The 10,767-nt window shown below is 35.8% G+C and overlaps 1 pseudogene; it reads left to right on the top strand.

The window, feature by feature from the left end:
• Positions 1-102: 102 nt before the first annotated feature.
• LOC131428953 (uncharacterized) lies at positions 103-10,296 on the top strand (annotated as a pseudogene).
• Positions 10,297-10,767: the final 471 nt, after the last annotated feature.

Raw genomic sequence — 10,767 nt, 5'->3', positions numbered from 1 at the left:
GGCCTATTTAATTGGTTACACTTCGAGTGCCGGACCCTGTAGTGTTGTCAAAACTTTCGTATAAGCAAATCTACAGCCAATATGATCGTTGAATAATATGAAAATTCGGAGTCGACTTTTTATAAACATTTAAATTCGATTCTTGATTTTTTCGTTGATGTAGCCAAAAATCTTATACATTTTCCTGAAACACATCAAGAGAAAGAAAAACTCGCCAGAAGCTTTCAGCAGGTATTGTACCAAAAGTCGTATCATTAACAGCGCAAACACATAATTTTATGGACAATTTGACCGACGACACGACCAGGCACTCCGAAGAAAAATCTGAACAAAAAGTGTTCGTGAGTGATTTACCGCCAGTTACCATAAATATAGCGACCCCTCGATAATCATGAAAATAAACTTCTTGAGCAACACTGTTTAAGTTGCTATGAACTAGTTACCAAGGAGCGCTATTATAAATAAACAAATCATTTGAGAAAGTTGTGAAACGTTTATATAAATTTAAATTTTGTTTCAACGTTCTTTTTAGATTTACACCGACCACAATAGTACAATAACTAAATCTGGTACTAGAAGTAGTGTTGCGACAGAGATGCGTCATCCTATATCATCCACAACTACCCATTAGCTCTATCTTCAGTGTAGTCATCTAACTCATCCATGATGATGGTCTTTCTTTTTCACTTTTGCTTAACATACTGTCAACCAACCCGGAAGTTAGTACCAGTCTTCACGAAATGTTAAATTCTATCCGACACTCTTTACATTCGACTACTTCGACAAGTTCCAGCAGCCTTACGGTAGACCGTAGTTACAATCTGGTTTCTGTTTGAGACACAAATATTCAAATTATTTGAAGGAGACCTGTTTGCACTGTTGGCTTTCGATGTGCACTTCAAAACCTATAATTTCGATCAGATCTAATATATTGAGAAATTAAATTCCCGTGCTGTTCAAGTTCCTTTCATATTCATCAAAGTTTGCGAACTTTGCGAAGAGCTCAAATCACTAGAAAATAACAAATATGCTTTCAATACCAAATTCTGATGATAGGACTGATAAAAAGTTTCGCAATGACGGATTGAATGACTGCAAAACTTAACACCATTTAAAAACTCATTTACATAGCAGATAGTCATTATAGATCTAAGTATGGTTACGTTGAACTATTTAACAAACATCCATGAATATTGAATTGTCTGGAAGTCATTTTTAATATGTTCGAGCACCAGCAAGCCTTAACGAAGACCTCTTTTCGATTAAAATTAATAATAATTCCACTCGAGGCAGTTTGTTTTGTTTACATTTCCCAAGTCTCCAATATGCAGTAACCAAGGTTATGGTAACTGTTATTTAAAATCAATAATCTATCAACTTGTGTTGCCAGTTTCAATAGTTTTTCAGGCATTTTCGTTTTGACATTACCAGTTACTGAGGGGTAGTTAAATTTGCGATACAGTTTCGATAGACGAGTGGCAGGTCGTGTCGTCGATTTGACCTACAATCAACGAAATGCAGTCTCCATAACTTCGTTTGATCTATAAATAATCTTCCGTTTAATAAAACTAAACATTTCTTTCCAGATATCTGGATTTATAAACGTGTTGGGTTGTATTGATGGATGTTACATCTACATTCGACAACCAGCAAACAAGATTAGGACTACATACGTAAACCGCCATGATTTATTATCTATAACGCTTCAAGGCATTTGCGATTCAAACAAACGCTTCATGGATGTTTGCATAGGAGCACCAAGCAAAGTTCACGATGCCAGAATATTCTCTATATCACCCATTAGTAAAGAATTACCAGTACTGTGTGAAGGCAAGTTTCATCTTCTGGGGGACGCAGCATATCCTTTACGAGAATATCTGCTCACACCCTACAAAGATTACGGAACCTTGTCTCCAACGCGTAGGAGATAAAATATCAAGCATAGCCAAACACGAGTCAAAATAGAGAATGCATTTGGTTTGCTTAAGCAACGATTTAGACAGCTGATCAGACATGACTTTTTTGATACTGAACGAGCAAGCAAGTTTGTGCTGGCATGCTGTGTACTGCATAATATATGCATCGATATGGACGATTCATTACCGGAACGGATAGCCATAGATATGAATGAGAACCTCCCAGGAGTACGCCAATACGATGACGAAAACTCCCAAAGATCAACTGCGTTGAAGTTGTTGGGAGAGGCGAAGAGAAGCGAAATTGTGAACATAATAACATGAATTTATATTAATAAATCGTGATTCTAGAGCATATTCTTTCTATTTTATTAGGATGCATTGTTTTTTTTATACTCTATATAATAATCATGATTCGTTTTCAACAAAGCTTTAAATTCATTCACGTCGTTCAAATATTAAGAAACACTCATCATACGTTAGAGTTGTTCTGAACAGCTTTTACCAAGGGGCAAATCACTCTAAACTTTGTCTGAACTCAAACAAGTTTTACCGGGAGTAGAAAAGTTTAGCAGGGATCTCGCTGGATTAGAATGGGATTATAGAAGTTTAGCCGAGATCTGGAAAAGCATTATTTTGACATAAAAAGCTGTAAACGCGGGAGCAGAGATGCCAGATATTTTCATAGATTCATCAGTATTGCTTTGTATAAAAAATCTGTATTCACTAATGAAAGGAAATTTCGGAAATAAAATGATGTTTAAGGATGTTATTCCATTAGATTATTGTTATAGAATGGCAGATGCAAGGAGCATTCCTTTATATCGTAAGTCCTTGCCGCACTGACAAGAATATTCAACGACGAAATTTAATTTTTTTTGTTATCAACCACAATTGAATTGTAAATCCATATACTTTTCTCCTTTGAAAATGATGACTTGGAATTCAAACATGGAATTCAAACGCCCAATACGCAACGTCAAGTCAGGTCATACAACTTTTCAGTCTGACAATAAAGGTTCATGACGCCATGACTTCCTTGAACATCAGTTCAAATTGGTTTCAAATTATGATATAAATGTTCATCATTAAACAGCTGCACGAAAAAATTTTCATTTTAATATGGGCAACCAAACACGCTCAGACGGAAAAGTTTCATTATTTCTTTCTTACTTTTTGTGGTATCTGTATAAATCTGTATTTAATTTGAGAAATCTGTATAAAATCTGTACTCTGTATTAAATCTGTATGCGCATGTAAAAATCTGTATAATACAGATAAATCTGTACAAATGGCATCTCTGCGTGGGAGCTCGAATGACAGATACACTTCAAAGAAAATTAGGCAAAACTAGGTTGGATTAGTTCTAAATTACCCAAACTTATCTAGACTAATTGGGATTAAATGAGATTAGAGAGAATTATTTTGGATTGACATGAGTTTATTAGTATTAGATTGTCTAGAGTTTAGAGTGATTTGCCCCTTGGCTTTTACCAATTCTCGCAAGATTTTCATTTTTTCTGCATGTCTTTTCTGACATTGATCTTCTCTATCTCTCTTCTCTTTTTCGCGTTCCTCCCGCCGTAATTCTCGTTTTGCGCAAAGCTCTTTAATTACTTCTACCCAAGTTTGCTTGGGAGCTTTTGTTTTCGGTATTCGTTTGAAAGACTCGAATTTATGTTTTCGGCATTCGTTTGGAATGTTAGCATGATGCATTTCATTTTGCGTTAACCAGAAAGGGTCTACGGAATCATCGATAGCAGCAATTTTTGCCATCTCTTGCTCATACCCTGTCTGAGATAATACATTTCCCGAAATGGTATTGCTCAGTTTTGCCTTTTTGGTTTGTTTCAAAACAGTTTTATAACGGTTTTCAACTTGAGCAAACGTAAAAATGAGGTTGAATGTAGATGACATAGTTTGCGCAATATTCTCCCGCATAGAATGTTTGTTCCGAAACTTTTTGAGTGGCCCTATATTCGGTAGACGTTCCTCATACAACTCTAGTATGAGCTTTGTTTCATTTTTACTCCAAATACGAATGTTTTTCCGCACGTCGTTCAATGAAGACGCTGGATGAATCGGGAAAACTGCAGCCGAGCTTGCACCAGAATTAAACTCGTTGGATACATCGGTTGTATGCTCCAATGATGAGTCTGGAAACAAACCTAGTTTAGTTTTCACGTTTTGGTGTTATGAATACTGCTATATTTCAACGGGTACTTATCCGATAGTCGGGTGCAATAAAATGTATGACTAATGTAAATTCTCTGTACCGTTTTGATGCATGTTTCACAAACAAGGCAAATAAGGCAAATTATTATCGTTCGCTTTGCTGACGGATAAGTACCTTTCAGGTAATTATAAATAGTTCTTACCAGTTCTATCATCGTATACTTTTGCCAGACCATATGCAGCCGCGACTGTTCCGAAATGGTGTTTGCTCAACTCACCCGCTGGAAATGTATCAACTGAAGTTATTTCATTAATAAATCATTAATTTACTAACTTGTTGAATGCTTCAAAAAAACAAAATCACCCTCCTCCATTATATTTCCTGCCACATCCGTCGACAAATCGTAATTTTTAACCAGATCCATACTTTGCTTTCCAGAAATTTTCGCAAACAAAAACTTCGTGTTGTGTTGCTATGGATTCAGTAATGGTTCAACAATCTTGACGTTTAACCGATACGACAGCAATCCAAATTTCTTGTATGTATGGGTTGAAACCGAGAAAATTTTCAGTTTCGAACCTAACCCGATTTTCAGTTCAGTGACGATGAAACTAGGTGCGAAACTGGCTTCAAACAAACAGTTTGACAGCACTTAGGATTGAAACTGGGTTAGTTTTGGCTTCAAGCGAAAACGACATAAGAAAAATGGTTGTACCTATCTGCGTTGCCAGGTCATTTTTCCTAAAATATGTAGTCGGCGCAAAAATTTGTCTGCATCAATATCTCTTCTACATAAGTAGTCGAAAAGGTGAGCGAAAAAAAGATCCCAAGGCGCGGAAGAAATTAATTAAATGTGTTAAATAAAGAGCATTAAAACCAATTTAGCTGTTGTGAGCACTTTCTTCTCGGCCGTCACAACACCGATGCTGCATAAATTCGCGTCATTATTTTATGTGTAATTTTTGCTCACGATATAATGCCACCGTGCCCACCGTGAATTTCTCACACCACCTCAATACGAAACAGCAGCGTGCAAGCAATGAAAAAATGCGGAAAAGTTTATGTAAACTTTTTCCAATTCCGGTTGTTTTAGCTAATATTTTATAATTTTGAGTTGCATTTTCAGATTCTTTGTGAAATTCTGCTACAAACACTACTTTTCAGTTCTGAAATCATCCTCGTAGAACGGAACAGTAACCGTATATACAAACCAATTACGTCTCGGCAAAGCAAAATTTCAAAATTCTAAGAATACTTAGTTATGATAAATTTGATTTCGAAAACTTAAGTGTTTTTGGTTTTTCGAAAATCGGTCTAGTTTTTGAATAATTGATCATAAACGCGATTTTCGCATTCTGCTACATTTCACCATAATGACGCAATTTCGCTTGGACAACTTTGACAGTAGCCGGAATGTAGCCAGCCTTCTGACGGTTGCCAGAATTCCTCACCAGCGGGTTAAACTGCAGATTATTCTCAACTCAAAGAGCAATTTCAGCAACTAGAAGTTCTATATGGAAGATCTAGAATAGAGCAGAAACTGGAACAAACGTATCCCCAGCAAGTCATTATATTTTTATTTATTCGACCAGTTCTTCTGTCAAATTTAAAACTGGTCTACGATGTCGTTCTATGTTTTGTATATTTGAAGCACGAGTGAAACACTGCTGGGGCTGCCAATTTTTCTTGTTATAAAATCCAGATTAAAATTTTGTAACTGACATAAATTATGCATCTAGAACTAGAACACTACTGAAAATGCCCTAAAGCTGCAGACCAGAGATGCTATTTATACAGATTAATCTGTATGTGTTATACAGATTTTTACATGCTCATACAGATTTAATACAGAGTACGGATTTTATACAGATTTCCTCAATTTAATACAGATTTATTCAGATTTCACGATAAGTAAGAAATAAAATATTAAACTTTTCTGTCTGAGCTATCTTTTAGTATTTGATTCCAGTGACGAGATAAAAGTCTGTCAATCAATGGAGAAATCACAAATTTATATGAAAATCTGTTGTGAAATCCATTTATATTATAATTTGAAAACAATTTGAACTGATATACAAGGAAGTAATTGCATCATGAAACTTTACCGTCAAACTGAGAGCTGCATGATCTTAACGTTGCATATTGGGCGTAGAAATTTTATGTCAAATAATGAAATCAACAATTTCAAACTAGATAAATAACTCGGTTGATTTTTCAGAAGGCCATAAGAGCAAGTGACAGTTTCTCTTTTTTCACTTTCTCACAATAATCGAAAGAAAGAGTAAACAAAGATAATTGCCACTTGCTCTTAAGGCCATCTGCAAAATCAACCGAGATTTATGGAATTACAATTCAATTGTTGTGGATAAAAAAAATTCGTCGTTGAATATTATTGTGAACGCGGCAACGACTGATTGAGTCTACCATTCTACAACGTTGTCATTTTATTAGTGAATATAGATTAATACACACTTTTTGTATAAAGCTATACAGATTTTTTTAAAAATATCTGGCATCTCTGCTGCAGACAGAGTGGGCGCGAGAAATTGTTTCGAGCTGGTGAAATTAGCTAACCTAGAGGTAGAGCGATATTAGCAGCAAATCATTGGAGCCCTATCAGATTCGCGACATGGACTTCCTTCAACCCAAAGTTCAAGAGCTTTGCCAAAAAAATAAAAAAAATCGCAAAACATAGGACACAAGATGGTCGTCAAATATTTTCATTTGGATGAATCCATAGATAATAAATATAACCTGAACAGAAATTTTGAATCGTTGGCTAGTTTTAAGCATAATGCTTTTGCATATAAACCGGCGGCCACGCATTTTATAAACACAAAACCTAAAAGCCAAACTGTATAACGATTGTAATTTCTCCATCGAAGACAGTGAACACACTATATTTGGGGAAATATTTAGTGACCGAAGAATACGGCGTTTATTTTATATTCAAAAGAATTGTCGTATGCTCTAATGATAATCATATTTACGAAATGCATTTTATAGAAGAAAACTTTTCCATGATAAAATTAGATGAGTCTACTTGTAAGCTAATTGGAATTTCTACTAAAACTAAAACTTTCTTGAGCAAATTGCTTACACACTACACATAGACTAAATTTACAAGAATTTTATACAATCAAACGAAAAAATAAAATCGATTATTCTTCTGAATTTATTGACTTTTGAACGACTTTTTCGGAAGAAATTTTCAATACAAGGAGCTCCTTGAACGAAATATAATAACCGCATTACGTAGTTCAAATGCAATATAAATCTGTTTGAAGCTAACTTTACAGCAGTATACCCTGATGACAATCACAATTATGAATCTTTCTTATATAATATTTTTACGTTTCATTATCATCCTGATCTCGAGTCATTTCATTTACCATATGAAATTATGCAATTACTATTTCCTATACAAGTACAACTCATATCTTCATTATACAGTTTTTTATAATAACAAAAAATTGTTGGTTTTGGGAATCGTTCGAATATTCATCTCTAATACTATGTTCATACTGGCCGAAAATAACATGTTTTAACGAGAGTAATATAAAGTTAAAACCGCACTGTTCACACTAAGAAAAATGGTTGTACCTATCTGCGTTGCCATGTCATTTTTCCTAAAATATGTAGTCGGCGCAAAAATCTGTCTGCATCAATATCTCTTCTACATAAGTAGTCGAAAAGGTGAGCGAAAAAAAGGTCCCACGACAACCTTTTCTCATGTCTACTCAAGCTAAAAATCATAATCGGTACTTATCTGTGTGATCCGTGAATTATCGGTATTTTGGGAGAACATACCTGTATTGTGATATAGAGGTCAAAAATCTGTATAAATACCGAGAAATCTGTATACCTGGCAACGTTGGTACCAGTTTTCAGTTTTGTTTTATTATGACTACATGGCTACTTTGATGAAAAACTGCTGTTGTTGAACAGCTTGTCAATTGACATAGTCGAAAAGTGAAGAAAAATGCTAGCAGGGTTGTGCTTTACTGACAATTATATCATGTTATTTCGGGAAAACATGTTTTAATGTGACGTTTATGAATATGAAATAACGCAAAAGTAAAACATGTTATTTCGCTCAAAACATGATATCGGAGTTATAACATGTTTTAACTCATAGTGTGAACATAGTATAATACTATGTTCACACTATCAGAAAATAACACGTTTTAACGAAAGTAATATAAAGTTAAAACCGAACTGTTCACACTCGGATTACGTGTTATACACATGACATACTGTTTGTTATTGAAATTGATTAGAAACAAAGTGCAAACATGTCTATGTCACAGAAATAATGTTGTGCTTTTTAATAAACGATTCAGTGCTCCAACTTTCCTGCTATTCGATCCGTGATCTGATGCGAAAAAGATAATGTACATTGGCAACATTCGAAAAATGAGATATAGACCGTTTCTTTTTCTAGCTATGGAGGATATTACCTTTGACAGACTTAGACATCAGTAGGTAAAAATGAATGTTTTTCTATCAGTATCGCATTGTAATGGGCAAACTAAACTATGGAAGCTTTCACTACTAGTTCTCAATGGTCAGCATAATTCTATTGATACTAAGAATTTATGAACGTCGAAACTTGAAGCCTTATTTTTAAAACAACGATCAATCCCTAGACACACATTATAAAGTAATAAATAATATGTGTCGAACATTTAATTCAGTAACATGATTTTTATTTACAGAACCGAACTCTTTAATCGTACTAAAAATAAGAAACAAGCCAGGTACTTCTCCTAGCTATGGATGATGCTACCTTTTCACGCTAATTAGCAACGTTTCGAAGGTTTATTGCTTCAAAACGTTGGCCATTTGAGAGAAATAAATATGTTTGAGCAACAAATGACCAAAAAAGTCATCTCTTAATACAAAAAAAAAACAAAAATGGTTGTACCAGTTTCCAGTTTTGTTTTATTATGATCACATGGCTACTTCGATGGAAAACTGCTGTTGTTGGACAGCTTGTCAATTGACATAGTCGAAAAGTGAAGGAAAATGCTAGCAGGGTTGTGCTTTACTCACGATTATATCATGTTATTTCGGGAAAACATGTTTTAATGTGACGTTTATGAATATGAAATAACGTAAAAGTAAAACATGTTATTTCGCTTAAAACATGATATCGGAGTTAAAACACGTTTTAACTCATAGTGTGAACATAATATAAGACAAGACCTGACAACTGGGGGTCTGTTTTTGTTCCAAAATGGACCAGTTTCTGATTGGCTGATTTTGATGTTGCTACCCGCACATTGTGAAAAGAAAAAACTTTTGCAGGGTACGTGAGCAATGATGCCAAGTAAAGAAAATCAGAAAACAAGTTTATTAAAATGTATATGTTGAAGAACAGTAACCTGTGACTTAACACTTATCATGGTAGGCATAGATAATAAATCTCATTAAATAAAATTATTATACTTCTGAACGTCAATCAGAACAGTTCAGATTCTTTTCGCACTCTCAATAGGTTGTGGGCCTATACGTTTTTCTTAGATTGAACATTCTAGAATTTATTGAAGCAAAATGACTTCAAGCGGCAGTGGTTCAAGCGCAGCTGGTAGTCAATATATTTCAAGTCTTTCCGGAATTGAACGTCTCATCGGTCGTGAGAATTGGGCCACTTGGAAGTTTGCGGTGCAGACTTATCTGGAGCTCGAAGAACTCTGAGATGCAGTGAAACCGAAATTGTAGGCGGACGGTACCTATGAAGCTATCGATGCTGGAAAAAACCGCAAGGCGCGTGCGTTGATCATTCTGCTTCTTGACCCGGTTAACTACGTCCACGTCAGGGAAGCACAAACTGCTCAGGAAGTTTGGTCAAAATTGGAGAAAGCTTTCGAGGACACGGGCCTAACCAGGCGAATCGGTCTTTTGCACAAGCTGATCAAGACAGAGCTATCATCGTGTGAATCAATGACTGACTACGTTAATCAAATCGTGACGACAGCGCACCAGCTGGACGGAATTGGGTTTGCTATTTCTGCGGAATGGGTCGGTACACTACTGCTAGCTGGACTTCCTGATGAGTATCGTGCGATGATCATGGCACTTGAAAATTCTGGCATACCTATTACTGGAGATGCCATTAAAACCACAGTGGAATGCGAACCAAGAAATCTGATTCTTCAAAAGGACCGAAGTGTCGAAAATGTCAGAAGTTCGGGCACATAGCGAAAGAATGCAAAATGCTGCAACAAAAAAGTAATGCGTTACGTGCAGTTCTTTCAACATTCAATTCCCCTCAAGATGATGACTGGTTTTTTGATTCGGGTGCAAGCATGCATATGACCCGGAATCAGAATCTCTTGAAGAATATGAAGCAATTCTCTGGAACAGTTGTAGCTGCAAACGGAGGTAATATGAAAGTGTTGGCAACTGGCTCGTCAGTTCTGAAACCACGTTGTCGCGAAGTCATACCGGTAGAGAAGACTCAGCTGTTACCAGAGCTCAGTGTAAACCTACTGTCTGTGAGTCAAATTGTGAAGAAAGGACATACTGTTATTTTCACCAACCATGGATGTAGAGTGGTTGATAAGGATGGCGACGTAATAGCGACCGGAATCCATGAAAACAATCTCTTTAAACTGGATCAGGATCGGCAGGATACAAAAAGCGCGTTAGCTTGTTTGTCTGCGGCAAGCT

Source organism: Malaya genurostris, chromosome 2, assembly GCF_030247185.1.
Source record: "Malaya genurostris strain Urasoe2022 chromosome 2, Malgen_1.1, whole genome shotgun sequence".
Taxonomy (NCBI): domain Eukaryota; kingdom Metazoa; phylum Arthropoda; class Insecta; order Diptera; family Culicidae; genus Malaya; species Malaya genurostris.
Note: the sequence above shows the minus strand (reverse complement) of the source record. Positions and strands in the feature narration are given on the sequence as shown.